The following is a 22,449-nucleotide window of genomic DNA, read 5'->3' as shown; positions in this document are numbered from 1 at the left end:
ATTTTTCCAAATTATCCCCCCCCTCCCTTCATTCCCTCCCCCCATGACAGGCAATCCCATACATTTTACATGTGTTACAATAAAACCTAGATACAATATATGTGTGTAAATACCATTTTCTTGTTGCACATTAAGTATTAGATTCCGAAGGTATAAGTAATCTGGGTAGATAGACAGTAGTGCTAACAATTTACATTCACTTCCCAGTGTTCCTTCTCTGGGTGTAATTATTTCTGTCCATCATTGATCAACTGGAAGTGAGTTGGATCTTCTTTATGTTGAAGATATCCACTTCCATCAGAATACATCTTCATACAGCATTGAAGTGTACAGCGATCTTCTGGTTCTGCTCATTTCACTCAGCATCAGTTGATGTAAGTCTCTCCAAGCCTCTCTGTATTCCTCCTGCTGGTCATTTCTTACAGAACAATAGTATTCCATAATCTTCATATACCATAATTTACCCAACCATTCTCCAATTGATGGCATCCATTCAACTTCCAGTTTCTAGCTACAACAAAAAGAGCTGCCACAAACATTTTGGCACATACAGGTCCCTTTCCCTTCTTTAGTAATTCTTTGGGATATAAGCCCAGTAGTAGTACGGCTGGGTCAAAGGGTATGCACAGTTTGATAACGTTTTGGGCATAGTTCCAAATTGCTCTCCAGAATGGCTGGATTCTTTCACAACTCCACCAACAATGTATCAGTGTCCCAGTTTTCCCACATCCCCTCCAACATTCATCATTATTTGTTCCGAAAACAGCTCCTTTTTGAAGCAAAAATACTGACAGATCTAAAATACTATCTTGTTCTTCAGCCTATTATATGAAACTGTTTTTAGGGTTTTGAAGATTACAACTAAGAAACTTACAAATCAAAGAATTATTTTGATATTCAATTAGTTGCTTTATTTTGAATTTAGGGGTTTGATGTAAGGGATTTGAAGCCAGAGAGAAGAAAAAGCAGAGACTGCCTCCTGTTGCTTGGAAGAAATACCACGGAGGAGAATTAGGTAGATTAAGAACTGTTCTTCAGGCTGAGCCAATTGAGAGACTGACTGAAGGGAAACAGGCTCTGTAGTTACTTGTGGGAGCTTCTTAGAGGAAGCTCTGAAGTGGCTGGGAATTGATTGGAGAAATCAGAAATCAGGATTTTGCTATGTAAAGAGCTGGCTGAGATTGTCTTCATTGCTCCTTTATGCCATATACAATTCAAGAACTGACTAATGCTTGAGGACTACGATTGATTTGGGAGTTGTTTTGATAGGAGGAGAACTCTGTAGCTGCTGAAAGCTGACTAGAGAGGGTAGAATTTTGCTCTTGTGATGAGCTCACTGGACTTTATTATTCTTTAGCATCACTTACATCATACAGGAAGAAAATTTCACAGAGACCCAAGAAAAAATCTTGAGATCTTTGCAATTTTCTGGTAACTGATTATTATCAAATAGTTTAACACTGCTTCCATACATAGGAAAAGCAGCAAAGCCACAAAGCTGCAAACCTCAGAATTAAGACCACTTTTTCACTGAAATGATATAATGCTTCTGTTTTCTAAAAGAATATAATTATCTTTTCTGAACCAAAAATAATAGTGAAATGACTTTGCCTGAGAAAAAAAGCTATCCTTTCTGGCGCTTAGTTTTAAACTATTTTCTAAAGGGACCAAGGATATCAAGCTCTACAGTTTAAAATTATTAGTTTCAGCAAGAGATATAAAGAGAAATTCCATCCAATAGTTCATAACTGTTGATAGTATGAAATATTTGGGAATCTATCTACCAAGGGAAAGTCAGGAACAAAACTATAGTAAGGAGCAAAACTATAAAACACTTTCCACACAAATAAAGTCAGATCTAAATGATTGGAAAAACATCAAGTGCTCTTGGATAGGTCCAGCGAATACAATAAAGATGACAATAGTGATGAGGTGTAAATTGGGGTACCTAAATGAAACTTGGGTTTAATTGAGGTCTAGTGGCAGGTTCAGAGTACAGGGAGGCAAATAGAGCTCCCCTGCAAACCCTTTGGATTCAGCGCAAGGATACGGAGTTAAATGAGGTCTAGTAGCAGCGCAAGAGTCCTTGCATTGTAAAGGAATTTACAGACCCAAAAACCTAGATTGATAAAAGAGGTTTATTATGGGATTTGGAAGTAAGGTTAAAGTCTAATTAAGGAAAAGGTGAAGGTAGAGATAAGAGGGCATTGGAAACAGGATTCTAGTGGGTAGAGAGTCCTTGGTGCCAGGCATGGGGTTGGCATGTTTCAACCCTCTGCAAAGAGAGGACTCCAACTTGGCTCTTCTATAATAAGAGATTTAGCTAAAGGGGCCTGTGGGTAGAGTCCCAAGTTGGCTCAGATCAGTAGGGGTTGGGGGCTGAGACAGGCCTGGATCTTCTATTGGAATTCAAAGGGGTGCTTTTGTCCAGGATTTGTGAATCAAAGGTCCTAGCTTCTTGAATTGATAATACATCAGCTAGGAGGGATTGGGAATCAGAAAGGAATAAATCAATCTGAAAGGACTAGTTTCTTAAAAGGGACCACAACCCACAACATTCCCCCCTTAAGCAGTTAAAACTTAAATTCATTTAAGGAAAAAAAAAAAAAAAAAAAAAAAGACTTGGGGCAGAGTCTCTTATTGAGGCAGAATTGAAGATTTTCTCCTTCAAGGATTTTCCGAGTTCAGGGTCCCCTCTTCATTCCTCCCTCAAGCAGTCATCTCCAAATGCATATGGGATAAAAGGGGTGACGATCCCCTCTTAACTGCTTCGACCTGGCAAGAATTGTAAAGATTTTGGAGGGCTTCATGCCAAGAGTAAGGTGTGAGGTATGGAGTTTGGGGATGGCAGCAGGGCATCTAAGGAGTGTTTATCCTGGTCAGTTGTCCTCAGTCAGTTGTCCCATATTCTCCAGGCTGAAGGGCAGTTGAGAATCCAGAATTTGAAGCCTACAGAAAACAGATCTCGGGAGCAGGTTAAAACTGGGGTGTCATCCAAGGTGGAATTGCCAACATTCGTGAATGGGGAAATGCATCAGATCCCTCCTGTGGGCTGCTTGTAGAATGCTGATGGCCCATCTAACTATCAAAGAGAAGTAGGAGAAAATGCTGGTAGCAAAAGATTATTTATCAATAGTAGGCTAGGAAAAAAACCAAAACAAAACGAGAGCAGTTTGAAATCTTTGTAGACAGCCTTGAGAGTGCACAAAAGCATAATTTTAAGGCTTCTACAGTGAAAAGCTGTGATCCGAGGCATTGCTCTAAGGCAGGATGACTAAATCAGGGAAACTGAGTCCCGTTTTAAAATATATGGGACAAGCATGCTTCCTGAGGGGACTGGAAGATGCGGCTCTTAAGAGGCAAAAAGGTCTGGGAGGGATGTGGCTTTGTCCAGATTACTGGCAAAATTCCATTTAAAAAGTTGATGGGAAACTTTTCCAGAGATTTTGAGAAGATTAAGATTGAGTCAATCTAGGGAAGGGGGTGGGGGTAAAGAGGGTATAATTTTTTGCAAGGGTCAGTGTTGAAAAATTACCCATGTGAATGCCTGCTATCTAGGGAAGGGGGTGGAGGGAAGGAGGGGAAAATTTGGAACAGAAGGGAGTACAAGGAATAATGTTGTAAAAAACTTACCTATGCATGTGTACTGTCAAAAAATGTTATAATTATAAATTTAATAAAATTTTTAAAAAAAGAAAAATTACCCATGCATATGTTTTGTAAATAAAAAGTTTTAATAAAAAAATTTTAAAAAGAAAAAAAAAGAATTATTAGTTGCATTTAACAGATGGGGTTCCCTAATCATTACTTTACTGTTAAATTTCTATAAATTTATGCTCTCTTCCTCATACTCATACCCCTCCCTCCCAAAGATACTGAATGCATTGGTGAGAGAGTGTAATGTAGATTATGGATCAGATTTTTTCAAAAAACTATTATTCCTGATTTGGATTTTTTTTTAGTAAATGTGAAGTTTTAATTATTCCTGTTGAATAATTGCTCTTGCCAAAGTTTAATTAATGATTCTTGTTTAAGAGTTAGTGGTGTCAGAGTAGCTAGGTGGCACAGTGTATATAGAGCACCTGTCTGGCCTCAGACACTTAACACTTCTAGCTGTGTGACCCTGGGTGAGTCACTTAATCCCAGTTGCCTCAGCAAAAAAAAAAAAAAAAAATTAATGGTGTCCCCAATGAATTGTTGGTGAAGCTGTGAATTGGTACAACTATTCTGGAAAGCAGTTTGGAATTATGTATATAGAGTGACAAAAATATCTATGTACTTTGAACCAGATCCTAATTGTGGAATTGTGGGATCCTAATTAGTCAAAGTCATGCTATTGCTGCACCTAACAAATAACCTTGTGGGTATTTGGGAGATTATTTAAACTGACCAGCCCATAATGTTGTAATCCCTATTGGATTGAAAATAATAATAAAAGATCTGATAACTAGGTACAAACCATAGCAAGACATGACAAGACAAGACATGACCAGAACATAACCTTCACTGTGACCATCCATCACATAACTTTGGATGTCCAGGTTTAAGGGTGCTGACATGTCACCCAAGCCTTGGGTCCAGGTCCAAAATTAGAACTGCTGCTAAGCATAATGCAAATCCCCGATGACATATTTAATAACCCTTTGCAGCTCATCTTTCCTTTGTTTTATTTTTATAATTACCATGGGACTTTTGCGGGGAGGGTCTTTGCAGGAATCCACTGAATAGTCTGGGTGTTGCCATTATGATTATTAAATCACTCATATAATCATAAAGACAATCATAATTGCCTTTTTCTTTGGAACAATAAGATCACCTTTTCATTGGGGGGAAGAGACTCAGAGTTTCCTGGGTGGGGAATTCCAGATCCTACATAGAGATTAGACTGCTAAATATATATCATTTGTGTTATTGACACAATGACAAATGCCATATACACCAAGATATTTAAAATTTCACTTTCTGTGATAGCAGAGGATTATAAATAAAGTAGATGTCTAATCTATTAGTAGGTGTCTACAGATCTTGGTATACAATTACAATGTAATATAGTGCTATAAGAAATCAGCTTGATGAATATATTCTCTATGGTTTGAGGCTAGGAAGAGTAGTATGAACTTATGCAAAGTAAAATAAAATGAGCCAGGAAAATGATATACATGATGATTTCAACAATGTTAAGTAGAAAGAACAACTATGAAACCATCAAAAAGTAAATATTGCAAAATTGTAAGAACAAACTTGGTTGAAAAGAAGAGATATGAGAACATCCCTTTCCCTGTTCCTTTACAATGGTTGGTATCTTTATGTGTAGAATAATGTGTTTTATGTCCTATTTTTTATATGTTTATCAATTTTTTAGGTTTTTCTCTTTTTCTTTTTCAAAAATTTTTTGTTAAAAGATAGATTCTTTGAGAGGAGATGGTTGGAAGGATATAGAGGGAAATATAGTTGGTACAAAAACAAAAATATTAATACAATTTTTTAAAAGAATTAATTGCATCACAATGGTTGTAAATAGGAAGTATATAGGTGGGGGCTTTAGGAGCTGTAGAGGTGAATACTGGGAGTGTATTCCGTTTACAGATCACATGTAGTCCATTTACAGACCAGGGTTGCTTCTGGGACTGAGAGTAAATTCAATTGAATGATCATTACCTGGTAACTGAGATGATACCTCATCTGGAAACACTCTCCCTCTTAATACATACCAGGATGAAGGTTGCTTAGAGTTTAGTGAGCCAGCCCAGGGAAAAAGAAGGGGAGAATAGATATCACATTACATGTGCCACTACTATACCTACCTTACACCAAAATAGGTCAGTACCCTCAAATGACCCAGTTAGGTTATAGATCTAGTTATAGAGAGACTAATTATAACAATAGATAATATTTAAGTAGTGCTTTAAAGTATAAAATGATTCCCCACAGCCACCATGCACATAATATAATTATTACTTTCTCCATTTTATAGATGTTTAAACTTAGACTCAGAAAATTTCTCTGATTCACTGAAGATCACACAGTTGTCAATGTTAGAGCCAATTTTTGAACCTAGGTTTTTTGATTTCCTAAGTTTCAGTACTCTTTCTATTACATTCTGGTTCTCAACTTATGGATGATGGATACAAGGAATTATTTTGAGGGCTTTCAAATCTGTACACACATCAAGGATGTTTATCTTGATTTTGCTCCAACAATATGCAGCATGATTACTATAATAAGCAAATAATTATATCTTCTGGAGACTGAATAAATATCACACACATATCACTCATTTTTAAATGCAGGTACATGTTGAGAGTAATAAAATGCAAATTCATTTTATAATTAAAAGTATTTCTTCCAATTACATGTAAAAACAATTTTCTCTTTCTTCCTTCCTTCCTTCCTTCCTTCCTTCCTTCCTTCCTTCCTTCCTTCCTTCCTTCCTTCCTTCCTTCCTTCCTTCCTTCCTTCCTTCCTTCCTTCCTTTCTTTCTTTCTTTCTTTCTTTCTTTCTTTCTTTCTTTCTTTCTTTCTTTCTTTCTTTCTTTCTTTCTTTCTCTCTCTTTCTTAGACAATTGGGGTTAAGTGACTTGCCCAGGATCACACAGCTAGGAAGTGTTAAGTGTCTGAGACCAGATTTGAACTCAGGTCCTCCTGAATTCAGGGCTGGTGCCCTATATACTGTACCACCTAGCTACCCTGTAAAGACTATTTCAACACTATTTTTTCCCTTTTCTTTTTCACTCCTTCTTTCCCCCCTTCCCAAGACAGTAAGCAATATGATATAGGTTTATCATGAGATAAAATTGTCTTTCCATTCTGAGTCTTTTGGAATTGTTTTGGATCATTATATTGCTGAGAAGAGCTAAGCCAGTCATAGTTGATCATCACATAATGTTACTTCTACCATGTACAATGTTCTCCTGGTTTTATTCACTTTGTAAGAAACAAACACTTTAACAAGAACTCTAGATTTGCCAGGAAAAGATTTTTATTCATGATATTTCAAGAACAGATGTCCACAAGTAGGCATCCTTAAAGCATCAAAGCATAACCTTTTGTTCCCTGTCCCCAAATGCCAGTCCCTCTCCTGATTCCCCATTGGCTGGGGATAATAGAGGTTATAGCTTATCCAGAACATCTAATTCCCCAAGGAATTACACTTCTAATTACATCTCTCATCAGCATTCACTTCTCTTCTTTATACCTTATTTAGTCATAATTCTCTATAACTGTAGCCTTAAGTGAACATATTGGAAAAAAAACAGTTATGTGTTCTTTGTGGCATTTTCAAGTATGTTATCATATAAGTGTCTCCACTGATGCAGAAGCAACATTTCCAAGCATATTTTCTACAACTTCACTCAGCATTAGTGATGGGAATCTGACAAGGGAAACTGAGGCTGGAGACCCCCAAAAAATAACTTTCCACGTTATTGTGACCTAGAAGCCAGCCCAACCCCACCTCTGTTAAGTACTACTAATTTACCTTTCTATAGAGTTCAGCTGACACCACCCAAGTTTTCTATAGAGCTGAACTAAAGCTAAGTACCCCTACTTAACTTTCAATAGAACTGAATTCACCTTAAGTACCTCCACTTAAGCTCTATACAATTTGAACTATCACTAATCAAACTTTCTATAGCCTTACTGAAGCCTATTCAAACCCAATAGCTCTATTGTCTCAAATCATATATAAGAGGGTGGGAAGAATGGACATCAGAGTTCTGCTCCATTTGAGATCTCTTGATGATTTATAATAAACCTTTACTTCTACTTTTACTTATAATTTAGTAAATTCTTTTACTTCACCCGCGCCTTGTCTCATCAAAAGCCTGCACATCCCCAAATTAGTTCATGTAAGTCTTTCCATATTTTTCTGAAATTCTCCTGGTCCTCATTTCTTATTGCACAATAGTATTCTAATATATTAATATACCATAGTTTGTTCAACCATTCCCCTATTAATGGACATTCCCTTCAATTTCCAATTCTTTGCCATTATAGAAAGAACTGCTATAAATATTTTTATAAATTCAGGTCCTTTTCCGTTTTTTATGACGTCTTTGGGGTTTAGACTTAGTGACATTCCTGGATCAAAGGGTGTGCAGTTTGATTGCCATTTTGCCATAATTCCAAAAGCAAATTCATTTTTAAGCATAATAGAACTTATAACAGTGTAAGATATATGTGCATGGTAGCTAAATATTAATATGATTAGGTTCATGTAAATTATATATTTGATTTGGTTTGTCCCTTTCCAAGGGAGCCTGTAATTTCTACCTTTGTAGAGAGTAGGAAAAAGGCATAATTAGGCACTTTCATTTTCTTTCACCTATTTTAAAAAGATATATTAAACTAGAATTATGTCTATCATACTTCAAATATTGATAGTATAGGGTCATAAGGCTTTGGAGTCTAGGATAAATGTTACTTTCTCTGATCTTTCTTAAGAAGGAAGGTAACACTTAGCTCACTAATATCAACTTAATCCCTTTACTTCAAAAGATTACATAAAGATACCATTTTTTAATAGCTAGTAAACCTCTTTATCCCAAGGGAACAGTAAATTGAAATTGAGGAATTTATAAAGCTTAGGAGAGGGCAATAATATGCAAAATTTAAGGAACTTGGTGGCTAAGTAAAAAACATCTCAGTTCTTTTTTAAAAATTTTTTTCCCTTAGTCTGGGGACTTGTCCAGAGTCACACAGCTAGGAAGTGTTAAATGTCTGAGACCAGATTTGAACTTGGGTCCTCCTGAATTCAAGGCTGGGGCTCTATCCACTGCACCACCTAGCTGCCCCTTTCTCAATTCTACCAAGAAAAGAAAATAGGGCTGAGTGACCCTGGGCAAGTCACTTAACCCCAGCCTCAAAAAAAAAAAAAAAAAAAAAAAAAAAAAGAAAGAAAGAAAAGAAAAGAAAACAGGGGTGGAAGGGTAGTTTCTTTCTTAGCAGTTTCTAGAACTGCAACTTGTTATTGTTGTTATAGTTGTTTGTCCTTTTGCTGAGATGCAAGAATTGAGGGTAAGACAGGTCCCCTCTGGTTGATGTTGGGGATTCCTTGGGAAAGAATTCATAAACCCAAAGTTCATGGGGATTTATTTACATTAAGAAGACAGCTTGCTGAGAAAACAGCTTTCTTGGTGGGCAAAGAATTCCATTAGAATGATTTTTCAAAGTGGGGTTTACACTGATAAGAAAATATCTTTATCTGTGGGCCAAATCCAGAAAGACAGAAAAGCAGAAAGCTCCTGATTAGGAATTAGCATAGATGTGTTAAAAACACAATATGCTAAGAAGAGAGTTTTCTTAGCAGGCAAACTTCTGATTAGGATTTTGGCAAAGATTCGGGGTTCAGAATCATCTTTTTTTAGCCCTTTAAGATTTAGGGTTTCAATTCAATTCAAACTTGAATTCCAAATCCCTTTGGAACTTCCCAGTTCAAACTGGGAGTTTGAGCCACTCAAAAGGATGTTGATTGCCCCAAACTCAGATTTCCAATTGAATGAGATTTTTTATCATGAATGGATGTTTGAGACTCAGGAACACCCTTCACCCTCCCCAAGGGATACTTCGGGGATCCCCCAAAGGTTAAAGGAGACACAATTTACATCACTTTGTCCTGAGGAGGACCATGACTTCAGGGAAGTAGTACTATGACATGCAAGTGAGCTAGATTTAAACTCTGGCTCTCACAGAATGGTCAATAGTAAGTCCTAGACCAAGCCCCAGTTAGTCATTGTTTGGGCCCTGATTGACTCAGAGTGAATGTATATAGCAAATTTTCTGTTTTGGCCAGAAACCCTGAGGTTTCTAGATTTTTTTTTTTTTTTTTTTTTGACTAAGTAAGTAAAAGAGGCCATTTTTGCCTCAGTTCTCACTTATCCTTAATCACTGAAGAGTTTTAAGTGCTGAATATCAAGAGACTTTTTAGGGATAAGGTCAGCTTCCCTTTGATTGAAAAATTCAGGATTTTCCTTTCTCAAAAATTTTTGGTCATTCAAAGTTCTTTCTCTCTTATGCAGATAAGCAACTTTGACTCACCTTTTCTTGAGTTGCAATATATGGTGTCACAGAGTTGATTCTAAGGCAAATTGCACAACCCAAGTGAGTATTACAGTAAAATTCTGGACATGATATATTTTCTTAATCAATAATTGGTATTAATCCAGTGACCATACTGCCAAGGTTTCTGCTTTCAAGGAACATTTAGTTTAAGAAAAAAAAATGTGGCTAGTGCAAGATAAAATACACAAAAAACACCACACTAAATAGAACCATACAGATCTCTTTATAAGTAATTCTAGAGAGGCAACATCATTGCTGACAGAAAGACTTGAGTTCAAAGTCTTGTTCTCTGGCACCTGCTAACCAAATGAACTAGAATTCCAGAGTCTCGGTGATATAATAGGACCCTGTGTCCCCCTGATCTTTGAGGGGGGGGTGGACCTGGATTAGAAAAACCCTGAATCTCAACCCCTCCCAGTTCTGGGAAAACTCCCACCTTCAATTGATCTGGGAATCACTTTGGTTGGGAAACAATCACTACCTTATTGATTTGGAAATTAGCCCCTCAATTGCTTCCTAGCCTCAAACCATAGAAAGCTAAATAAAATCAAGACTCTGTATTCCAATCTTTGCTGTCTTCTTAATCAGGAAAGGGCCCACTGAGAGAAAGAGTTTCTTAGTGAAAATAAATCTATTTTTGTCAAACCTTGTTTGGAGACTGGGATTGGAAATTCTTTTGCAAAATCTATGACACTGGCTCGGGGACTCCCATTGCTGTTAGGATGCTTCAACATCATTGCCCCAAAGGAAGTGTTAAGATTATATATGATGTGGCCGATGTAGCAAATGATATAGCACTAGGTAATGGGCTTTAGGAGAAGCACCAAATGTTAGGGTTGGGCAAGTAAAAGAATTCACAATGGCCATTATCTTTGGCAAAGATATGTTTATTTATGAGAAGTTACAGACAAAATAAAGAGATATAATAGACATCAGGAAGTCAATATGAAAGAGCTGGGAGAGCATAGAAAAGGGTTTTATGAAGAAGAAAGGAAACACCACAGGAGGTTGGGGTATGTCCTTAGCTGGCCGGCTAAATCCACCCTAAAAGAGTTAGCTATAAGGAGGAAAAGTAGGAGTGAGAAGCAGAGTAGGGTTAGAGGAGACACATAGCATGGAGCAAAAGACACATAGTAAAGGGAAAGACACCATGACAGACTGACTCAAAGGAGGGCAGTAGGGAGCCATCAGAAGTTTTATAGAGAAAATTTAGCCTCAGGGACTTGATATAACTTGGATTTCTGACTGGATTACCTCCACAGAGGGTGAACTAATCTCACCACCATATCCACCGTTCAGGACCCCATCTTTATAAATGAGCTACAACTATAGTTAAATTCTGTTGGGATGAATTACATCCCAGCAAAAGATCAGGTAGCTGGGTGGGCCATAGAAAAGGACGTGGAAAGGAGTGAGCCTTTGTTGAATTTAAGCAGAATTTAAGTGGGCCTTAAGTGAGTTAGAGTGGGCCCTAGTTGAATTTCCATAGTTACTGCAAACAAACAAAAGGCCAAATTACTCTCAAAGTAGAGAGGAGCATAGATAAGATTATCTTGTCTTTAAGTAGGCCTTTGTTGTCTTTGAGTCTTTGTTACCGTAGGCCCTAGTTGAATTCCTTGGATCACAAATTCTCCCTCCAATCCCCCACTCCCTTAGATTATTCCTTGATTATATAAGGCTTTACTCTTTCTCCCTTGTTAATTGCTAGCCCATTAGGAATTTAGCCTGCCTTATGACATCAGGTCTTCCTGGTTTTCCCCTCAGTAATGGCAAGATTAGTTCCTTTTTGGCATTTAGCCCACCAGTCAATGTTTTTCTGCTAAATTCCTCTTGAAACTTTAGCCTGCTGCCAACAGTGTAACAAAATCTTTGCCTCTTGATTTGGAGATGATATATGCCTACAAAGTCTTTTGTGACAGCTTGTGATACTGGGCCTGAAACCCTTATAATTTTTGAGGTTCAGTCCCTTTATCCCATCAATTCTCTTCATAGATTAAATTTCTGGTTCAGAATATATACTTCATCCCCTTTCAAAAAAGTCTCCCTTCAGCAAACCATCACCATCGCCAAATCCCAGGTCCAATTTAATTTACATGCTTAGTCTTTACTGGGATAACTAGAATAAAAAGAGCTAGGTAGGATTTTCAAGGATGGGGAGAGGAGGATAGCATTCAGGCAGAGAAGCTAAAATGTGTAAAGCTTTGAGGAAGGAATCTGTTGGGACTTAACTTGAAGAAATTTAACAATTGTTTCTCATGAGCTATATGAGCTCTCTACTCTTGGTAATGGAATACATGAATATGTAACAGTCCTTTTTTAAAAAAAGTTATGTCAAAAGTTTCTTTTCCCTTTTATTAAAAAATAATAATAATTTAAAATAGGAAAACAAAACAAAACAAGACAAAACTGAACATTGTCAACAGAGCATCAGGGAGGATTCAAAATATATTGTTGTGCCACCTAATCTCCTCTAATTGTTCTGCCAAATACAGGCAGAAGAAAGAAAAAGCTTTTTTTTTTTTTTAAAAATTGTATTTGGTTTGATTCAATTTATGTTACCTTCTGAAACAAATTGAGTAATTATTGACATTGTAAGTTATGCTTTAAGATTTTGTCAGCTGTTTTGAACATGTATATGAGCTTTGTGGAGTTATTTAGCTATTCACTGTATTGTGATTTTGAGGGGAAAGAAAAAGAGAATGAAGGTGATTTATGAAGGATTGATTTGTAGGAGCAATTAATGGTTTGCAGATTTTAGGAAGTAAGAGAAAGTATAGGGAAGTTATTTGGAGGAGAAACAAGAAGGAAAATTGCATGTAGTTAAGGAAAAGAGAAGCGTTAAGTGGGACAAGAAAAAGGAAAGTTTTTAATGGAAGGATTTCTGTATGGAAAAATTGAGTGGGGAATGGGAAGGAATCTTTTGTTTTCAGGAGTGAAGATTTAGCTCCTCTTCCCTTTCCCTCCCCTCGATGCAGCTGCTTCTTTGGAGGTGGAGTGGGGAACGGCAGCCACATGGAATCCCCTGCCCCCAATTAAGCTTGATATAGCCCCCTTTTTCTTAGCTGCAGCTCTCCGCTGGAAAGAGCTAATCATTTAACGAGATAGGTCTACTTTTAAGTTAATTGACTGAATATTTGTTTCCTTAGATACATAATGGTTTCCTTGTTTAGGAATATGCTCATAAATGTGGTCTATAATTTGGTAAGGTTATTTCTAAAAATTTAATTAATATTTTAAAGAATTTCTTAGATTCTTTTATGTGGAATTAGGATATTCTGTATTGGATATTCCATATAAGTTTTAATCGATTGTAACCTAAGGTTATGCTCATCCTTTAAAGTGCTTCTGAAAATAAAAGTTGTTTTTTTTTTTTTTTATGTCCTTTTGGAAATGTTTCTGTTATGGGCAATATACAATTTGGAATTTTTCTATGTATTGGGTATTTTAATGCAAAATGATTTGTATAATGTTCAACTTATGAAACTATCTACTTGAGTATGTAAGATAAGTTATGAAGTTACTGGGACAAATTTCTTACTGTTATCAATAGAAGGTCATGGCAAATACTTGTTTAGGATTTATCTGAAAATTTGGTTAATGGGATTTGTTACTGAAGATAAAATTTCTTGCGCTAGTAGTTAATACTATTTGGGAGTTTTAAAGCTCCACCCTCTGATAGTTAGTGGGACAATTAACTAGAGTAAAACTAAGTTAAGGCAGTTTTATCCTGTATGTGCTGAAGGATCAGTTTGACTGCTTATATTAAGTTATGATTATGTCCCTGCATTTTTTCCTCCTATGACTGATTTCTATGATCAGAACAATAGTCAATAAATACTGTTAATGCAATTCAATTATGTCATATCTTGCTGTTTCCAATCTAGTTATATGTAATCATTATATTCTACATACTTAAACAGATGAGTATTTAGCCTGTCATCTCTTTGTTCCTGGATATTTGTGTCTGTGGATATTCAGGTTTTTAAAGGTTTCTAAATAATGAAAGGAAAGTTAACAGTTGTCTGTGAGACCTAACTGCTATTTATTGGGACTATAGCTATTAGCCTGTCGTGTGAAGCAAACCTGTTTCTTATTCTTTGGAGAGCTGCTCTTAATGTACTTTGGACTGATATGGGGAATTTGGAAATGGTTGATGAATGACTGTTAAACCCTGATTGAGTCATCTATTACTGTGTGTTTAAGATTTGGGATGGAACTGTATTACTGTGTGTTTAAGATTTGGATTGGAAATTGTTATAATTGTGTAACTATTGATGTTATGTTTGTGGGATTTTTAGGAAACCCTTCTGTACTGGTTTGTTTTATGTTACTCACAGAATTTATATGTGGGATGTTATTTGATAATTTATTTGTTTTTCTTTGGATGATTTCATTTGCCTAAAGAAAAAAAAGGGGAGGAAGAGATATGGGGAATTAGGGAAACTGGTGCATTTTTCTCAAAGTACCTGAAAGAGTGGGAATCCCTAGTTCCTATTCACTTTACCTTAGGGACTTCTGCCCTACCTCCTATCTCACTAGTTCAGATTGAATTGAAAACTGTCTTTTTAGCAGTTCTTTTCGTTTTTACTCCTTGTTTAAATTTACTGGACTGTGATTGCTGGTTATGCTTTAACTTTGGAACCTCTTACTCTGTTAGAATTGCCCTGGCAGACTCAGTTTTTGGGATTATTTTTTAGGAAATCTCCAAGATACAGGTATCCTGTGATTGGAAGTCTCTTTGATCTGTTTCTCCAGTCCTGTAAACCCAGTTCCTTAATTAATATCTTAGCATTCTCAAAGGACGTTACAGTTTTGGTATCAGACCTCTAAAGTTTGCCTACCTTGATGATCTAATTGTACATACTCTGATAAAACCGCTCAGAAATCCGGATCCTTTCTGTATCTTGGTAGCAGTATTTCCCAGTCTGTCTGTTCTCCCAGGAGGGGACAGATAAAGACACTTTTGGTCCCATTTTTCCCCCTGGAGTCTATCAGACAGAGAGGTACTCTGCCATTCCTTCCCTTCATAGTAGGGATAGGGCTGGCACTGCCCTTAGCATTGCAGCCCTCCTGCTGGCAGTTCTGGGCATGTTGAGTTAAGTGCACAAATGACTGCAGATCTAATTCGCAGTCTAATCTAAATCAAACTGGATTCTCTGCCTGAGATGGTGCACTGCAGAGTACCTAACATGTTTGCAACAGGGTATTTATATTGCTGATTAACTCTGGGGTTGTCAGGTAGAGACTTATTGTTTCCATAAGTCCTTGGCATTTTTCTAGGGTTGGTCAAAGTTATGGTGCTAAAACCTTCCAAGTATCTAGGGGAAGGTAATTCAATGAGTTGAATATTCAGAAGAGAGAGTGTTGAATGTTGTGCCACAATTCCCTTTTATTGTTCTGCCTCAGTTTCCCCAATTGTTCTGCCTCAGTTTCCCTGAATTGTTCTGCCTTGATCCCCCTGGTTGCAACCCCCTCCCCCTTTTCTGCTTATTAGAACTGAGATAATTAGGGCTGTGGAGATTTGGCATTCCATAAGGTAAGACTTCAGATGTCCTATCTCAGATACCTAATTGGCATTATCTATATCTCTGTTTCAGACTTCCTGGCTCTAGTTTGGGACACCTCCTAAATCCTTCCAATTTGTAAGAATTTATGGTCCTACTCCCAACCTGTCAAAACCGGATTGATGGTCCCTGCCTGGAAATTCCTACTCACCAGAGTCTGGACTTCAGTCTCCACTCTCATCCCACCCCCTCCCTCTACCTCTTCTCCCCCTCCCCCACCTTTATTTAGCTACCTGAGCTTAGAGCCATATATATGTCATCGAGAACTCACATTCTCTGCTGGATGCTTTGAGACATTAGCCCTGGGGGCAATATGACCACAGCACAATCTCTCCCTCTCAAATAAAATATTAAAAACTCTCTAATCTCTATCTTGAATAAATTACCAGTTCAAGAAAGGATAAATAAAAGAAAAAATATGTATTTATGAATGTCCATCTTCCCTGTAGGTTGTTCTTTTATTCTTTGCTGTGCACTTTTTAAAACTTTATTGTTTTTTTCTCCTTTCACTTCCCCCTACTTTCCCCAAGCAGGCATATATACACACACACATGTTGAGGTTGGGAAGGGACCCCAGAAGATTGGGGGGGTGGTCACAGACTGGTGTTGAGAGGTGTCTCAAAGCAATTTGTAGGCTTGAACCCATCTTCAAGTCAAGGGACAAAATTTATTGTAATTGTAGTGACAATTGAAACAGTTTAAATTCCAAGAGAATTTAGCAAGGAACCTGAAGCAAGGAGACACATTTATCTAGTTCTTCATGTTATAGATATACTAATTTTATGGCCTAAGAGTAGAACCAAGGAATGGTCAAGAATTTAGTTATCACCAAACAACAGACAGTAATGTTTGTTGAAAGATTGTTAGAACAATAGTATTCTTAGGTTGAGGGTGGGGAACATTAGGATCAGAGATTCCAAAGCCAGAAGAATTTAGAATCACTGATAGATTGTTGGAACAGAAGCCCCTAAGGTCAAAGGACCTTAAAATCTCACACACACACATACACACACCCTTTTCCACTCCACCATAATACACACACACACACACACACACACACACACACACACACACACTCCTTTCCACTCCACCATACATATATACACACACATCTTTCCTATACTTGCTAACTCTTTGCTTTAATTCTGCTTCTTAACTTGCCTTGCTACTTTACTACTTAATCTCCCTCCAACCTTGGATTATTCCCTTGTCTTCTTCACTTATCTTTTGCTCCTCCCTCCTCCCCCCACCTTTATTTCTTTATAGATTTTGGAGGGTACTCTACTCTTCATTTTATATATATATATATAGTGTTACCTATTTAATCTTTTCCTGATATAAGTAGGTTTTCAGAACTACAAGTCCTCCTCCCCCTTCTAATGCCTCTGTGTTTGTTCTTTTTCCACTGTACCTCATTTATATATTATATAATTACTATTTTTACCTTAACTGCCCAAATCTTTCTTTTGAGCTACCCAAGTGCTGATGTCAACTTAAACATATAGTATATATATAATATATATATATATAATATATATATTATATATATAAAATATATAATATATATACATACATATATATACATACATATATATATGTATATATATACTGTTAAAAAAATAAACAATTTTTCCAAGTGAAGTTCTTTGAAATTGATCTTTGATTATTGGCTCTTATATGTTAAATTTTCTATTGAGTTTGGGTTTGGTTGAAAGAAAAGTCCTGAAAATCTGCAAATTCATTGAGTGTCCATATTTTTTCATTTAATATCATAGATAATTTTACAAGGGGTAATATTTTTGGGCACAGGCCTAGTTCTTTTATTATGGCTGCTGATAAATCTTGTAATTTATTTATCTAATTGTAGCTCCAGAATATTTGAATTTTTTCTTCTTGTTTCTTGCAAAGTTTTCTTTTTGATCTGGGGGTTTCAAAATTTGGCAATAATATTCCTATACAGGGAAAGGGACCTACATTTGCAAAAATGTTTGTGGCAATCCTTTTTATACTGGTAAGAAACTGGAAACTGAGAGGATAACCATCAGTTGAGGATAGCTGAATAAGTTATGATATATGAATGTTATTGAATATTATTGTTCTATAAAAAAACGATCAGCAGGATGATTTTAGAGAGGCCTGGGGACACTTACATGAACTGATGCTAAGTGAAATGAGCAGAACCAAGAGATCATTGTATATGGCAACAACAAGATTATGCAATGATCAATTCTGATGGACATGGCTCTTTCCAACAATGAGATGATTCACATCCCTTCCAATAATCTTGTGATGAAGAGAGCCATCTATACCCAGAGAGAGGACTGTGGGAACTGAGTGTGGATCACAACATAGCATTTTCACTTTTTTTGTTGTTGTTTGCTTGCATTTTGTTTTCTTTCCCAGTTTTTCTTTTTCCTTCTTGATCTGATTTTTCTTGTGCAGCAAGATAACTGTATAAATATGTACACATATATTGGATTTAACATATGTTTTAACATATTTAACATATGTTGGATTACTTGCCATCTAGGGGAGAGGATGAGGAGAAGGAGGGGAAAATTTGGAATACCAGGTTTTGCAAGGGTCAATGTTGAAAAATTATCCCTGCATATGCTTTGTAAATAAAAAGCTTTAATAAAAAAATATTCCTTTGTATTTTCCTCAAAGGATCTCATTGAGGTGGTGACTGGTGGATTTTTTCTATTTCTACTTTCCTCATATGTTCTATCACTCTATCAATCCACTTTCTTGGATTATTTCTTACATTATTGTGTCTTTTTTTGGTCATAATTTTCAGGTAGTCCAATTATTTTTATATTTTCTTTTCTTGATTTGTTCATTAGATCTATTGTTTTTCTTATAAGATGTTTCACATTCTGTTCTATTTTTTATTCTTTATATTTTGTTTTGTTATTTCTTGGTCTTTTATAGCTTCACTGGCTTCCTCTTGACCAATTGTAATTTTCAAAGATCTATTTTCATCTTTAAGACTCTGTATCTTATTTATTAGTTGGTTAACTTTTTTTTTTTTTTCACAATCTTGTTTTTTTTGGATGGTTTTTATTTTTCAGGTTTTCCTCAATGTCTTACTTGATTTTTACATTCTTTTTAAAGTTCTCTTTGGGCAGGGAGCCATTTAATGTTACTTTTTGGGGTAGGAGAAGCTTTTTTTTTTTTTTTTTTTTTTTTATGTCGGTGTCCTTTTCTAAAGATGAATCCCAATCTTCTCTATTCCCACAGTAAGTTTCTATAATTAGGTTTTGTTTTTTTTTCTTCTCTGCTGGCTTATTTTTTAAAAATGAGAAGTAGTAGTGTAAGCACTTCTAATTGTGTTGTGTGGGAATGATGCTTTTAGCTTCCTTTAGCTCTCCTCTCTGACCTGGAACCCCAAAACAAGAACTCCTCTTGCAAATATTGAACTAAAAAGGAACCTGTAAGTTTCTCATAAGAACCTGAACTTAGCCTCACACACTAGATCAAAGTGGCAAGTATGACCATAGAATGTCCTTGCCTATTTCTGTTGTTCTGCTTAATTAGGCATCACACCTGTGAGGTGCTTCTACAATTAAGATCAGTTATTATTCTCTGAAAATACTGACCCTGGAAGGTCCCCTTAAGCCCCATTCCCATCATTGTATGCATCCTGTTATTGCTTTAGGCTGTGAGAAATATATATAATTCTTTTTTGCTTCTGTATCACCTGCTTGCTTTGCTAGTTATAATCCTATATAAATGCTGTTCCTCAGTCACTCTGTATCAAATGATTTGGATATTAGTCCTTTCAGTCAGCTGGCTTATTATTAAATTCTCCACTTTGAAATTAAACTAATCTCTGTCTTGCCTCAGTTTTGTGACATTACACAAGTGCCAGCAGCATCCCTGCCCCACTGACTCTGCACTCACCAGATATGTTGCTACCTTCTTGTTCATAGCCAGGTCTCCGTAACACAGCTGGGTCTGGCACTCCTGAACAGTAGAGGTTTCCCTCAGTATTCTGACTCAGATCCCCAACTCCACACACTGTCTGTGATATGAAAATTTCTGTGGTTTCTGCTAAACCTCCAGCTAAACCCAGCTAGTCCCAAGGTTCCCTACTTGGTGTTTCTGTGGAGCTAGCCAGGGGGTGTTTATGCTTCACATTGATTAAACCAGGGATCTGATCTTCTTGAGTTATACCAGGAGAATTCCTATTCTATCTCAAGTCTTCTTGTTGTTTTTTTTTTTTTTTTTTTTTTAACCAGTTTATGTTCTCCCTAAGGTGCAAATTTATTCTGTTTGTGGGAAAAATCTGGAGAACTTGAAATTTATTGACCTATTCTATCATCTTCCCAGAATCCTTCTATAACAGTTCTTATAGTAAAACTTGGACTGGTTGCCTTTTCAGAGGGTCTAATTCACTCAGAAGAAAATATTCCCATCATCCTCAAATTTTCTCAAAACATGTTATCTTGCTCTCTCTTTTTTTCCTGACATATCTTGGAAGTTAGCAAATCAGAAGTTATAAATCAGAACTTGATTTGTTTTGTTGATTGTCAAGACATAAAAAATGATAGAGAAAATGTAAATAACATAGATTAGAATGAAAAGTATGTCGTGAGAATTTTTTTTTTTTTTTTGGAGAGCTGGTTGTTAAACTTTTACCAATGTACCCTTGCTTTGAGAAATTCCAAATTGAAGACAGGAAGAAGTTTTGCCCGTATGCAAGCCCAGAAGTAACAGGATATATATATGAAAATTAGGTTATTATTTTTTTTTTTTTAGGGAATAATGGGTCAAAGAGTCTTAATGCCTGTATTAGGAATTTTACTTGTTTCAAAAGTTATATGGGGATCTTTATGAGCCTCAGAGCAGAACTGATAAGTAATAGAAAAAATCTGGGGAAAATAATTATAGGCTCTTTGGTTATAATCACTTGTAGAGTACAGAAGCTAGATTCTGGATAATAGGGGCAACTGCAGTCTTTCAGATACAAACAGGACAAAATCCACCCAGTACCTGGAGGTTGTTATAATTTTCCTTGGTGACAGTTGCTGATAATTCCACTTTTAAATGAAAAAGTGGTTGCCTAGTGGCACTTAGGTAGCACATGGGAGCAATTAGGTACCATTGTGGCTAGGCCCTGGAATTGGGAGGATCTGTGTTCAAATATGGACTTACACACTTGACACTTACTAGTTGTGTCACTTTGGACAAGTCACTTAACCCTGATTACCTATGTTGAGGGATAGAGCATCCCAACATGATGAGGGGAACCCAAAAACTCTTTCTCTTTCTCACTCTCTGACTTTGGGAATGAGCCATGAAGTAAAGCACTTGAAGCTCCTTGAAGGAGAGATTCTCCTTCAACCTTGCCTCTGTGAGAGACCGACCCAGGGAAATCAGATAAAGATCTTGTATTCAATTCAGCTCAAGCTGAAAACTCAGCCCCAATGGAGCAGGCCTCTATTTTAGCCAAAGCTTCTATTATAAAAGAGCCAATCTGAAATACTCTCTTTGCAGAGGAGCTAAAATGCCATCCTTGGCACAGCAGAAAAACTCTGCCCACTGGGATGATATTCTCTTCCAGCGCTATCCTCTCTTTATCCTCACCTATTTCTCTAACAAGACTTTATATCTCTCTGTTGGAATTTCTCTGCTAGAAACTTTGTATCTCTCCGTTAGGACTTTGCCCCTAAGGAATTCAGCCTTTCTCTTCATGCATAGCAAAGGCTGACTTCCCAATGCCTATAATAAACCTCTTTTATCAATCTAGGTTTTCAGGTTCTTAAATTCCTTTATGATGGATCTCTGTGCCACCAGAAGGGGGGTTCCCAAAAATCCCAACCCATGTGCCAAATCCCAAGGGGATTTAAGGGAGCCAAACTTCTTTATTTGGTTCCCTGAACCCCAAATCTGCAACTAACCTCATCATTTAACTCCCTGACCACCAGGAATCCTAATCTCATCATTTGGTTCCCTGACCACCCTAACTCTAGACCTCATCACTCAGGCTGGTGTTGCAGATATGGTGAAAGAATTCACAGTCAGTCTTCAAGTTAACTAGGTTACTGAACTCTTCATAAGGGAGTTTAGCTAGGAATCCAATGAAGTTGGATCAGAGCTTCATGTTACTTATTTGCTAATATTATGGTTTACAAGTAAGTTTGATGAGTGGTCTATTCCAGGAACTATATTTGGTAATTTTACAGATTCAGTATTGTCTCAGGGTTAGTCATTACTGACCAACAGAGTATATTTGCTAATTTTATGGCTTACAGGTAGGTTTGAGGGGTGGTCTATTCACTATTGTCTTGGGAACTTGGTCATTACTGACCAACAGAATATATTTGTTAATGTTTGTATGACTATTCTAAGGCCAGAAGACTTTGAAATGATTGACAGACAAAATTGTTAGTATATCTAAGGGAAGAAACACCACTACATTCCTGGGCCAGAGGATCTCCACAATTATTGACTTTTAGGTCAAAGGGCTTTTTCCTAGTCTAGAAGACTTTTTATACATTCCTAGGCCAGAGGAATCATTGACAGACAAGAGCACTCTTAGGTCAAAGAGGCTTCAGAGTCACTGCTGTCTCCCCTACATCTCCTACATCCATCTCTCCCACTCCCCCCCAAAAACAAACAAACAAAAAAAACAACGAGTGTCTGGAACAGGTTCTCTGATTTTCCTTAAATGCTTAGGAGAATCATATCTGAATTTCAAAGGATCCTTGTATCTCTAAAATGCTTATTTGACTTGGGCTAGTAGGTAATATGAGATGCCACTAGATGGCACTCACTAGAGTGACTAAAGATAGCTTTATGGGTGGAAAAGCATTTAATTCAAC

The 22,449-nt window shown here is 36.7% G+C and overlaps 1 long non-coding RNA gene across 2 annotated transcripts in view; it reads left to right on the top strand.

Annotated features, from left to right (window-relative positions):
• Positions 1-17,108, top strand: part of LOC141538619 (uncharacterized) — a 36,132-nt gene extending 19,024 nt beyond the window's left edge. For both annotated transcript variants that reach the window (XR_012481082.1, XR_012481081.1), the window contains exons 2-3: positions 10,016-10,097; positions 15,656-17,108. This is a non-coding gene — a long non-coding RNA (uncharacterized LOC141538619). The remainder of the gene's footprint in view (positions 1-10,015; positions 10,098-15,655) is intronic.
• The last annotated feature ends 5,341 nt before the right edge of the window (positions 17,109-22,449 follow it).

This window comes from Sminthopsis crassicaudata, chromosome 4 (genome assembly GCF_048593235.1).
Source record: "Sminthopsis crassicaudata isolate SCR6 chromosome 4, ASM4859323v1, whole genome shotgun sequence".
Classification (NCBI taxonomy): Eukaryota; Metazoa; Chordata; class Mammalia; order Dasyuromorphia; family Dasyuridae; genus Sminthopsis; species Sminthopsis crassicaudata.
Note: the sequence above shows the minus strand (reverse complement) of the source record. Positions and strands in the feature narration are given on the sequence as shown.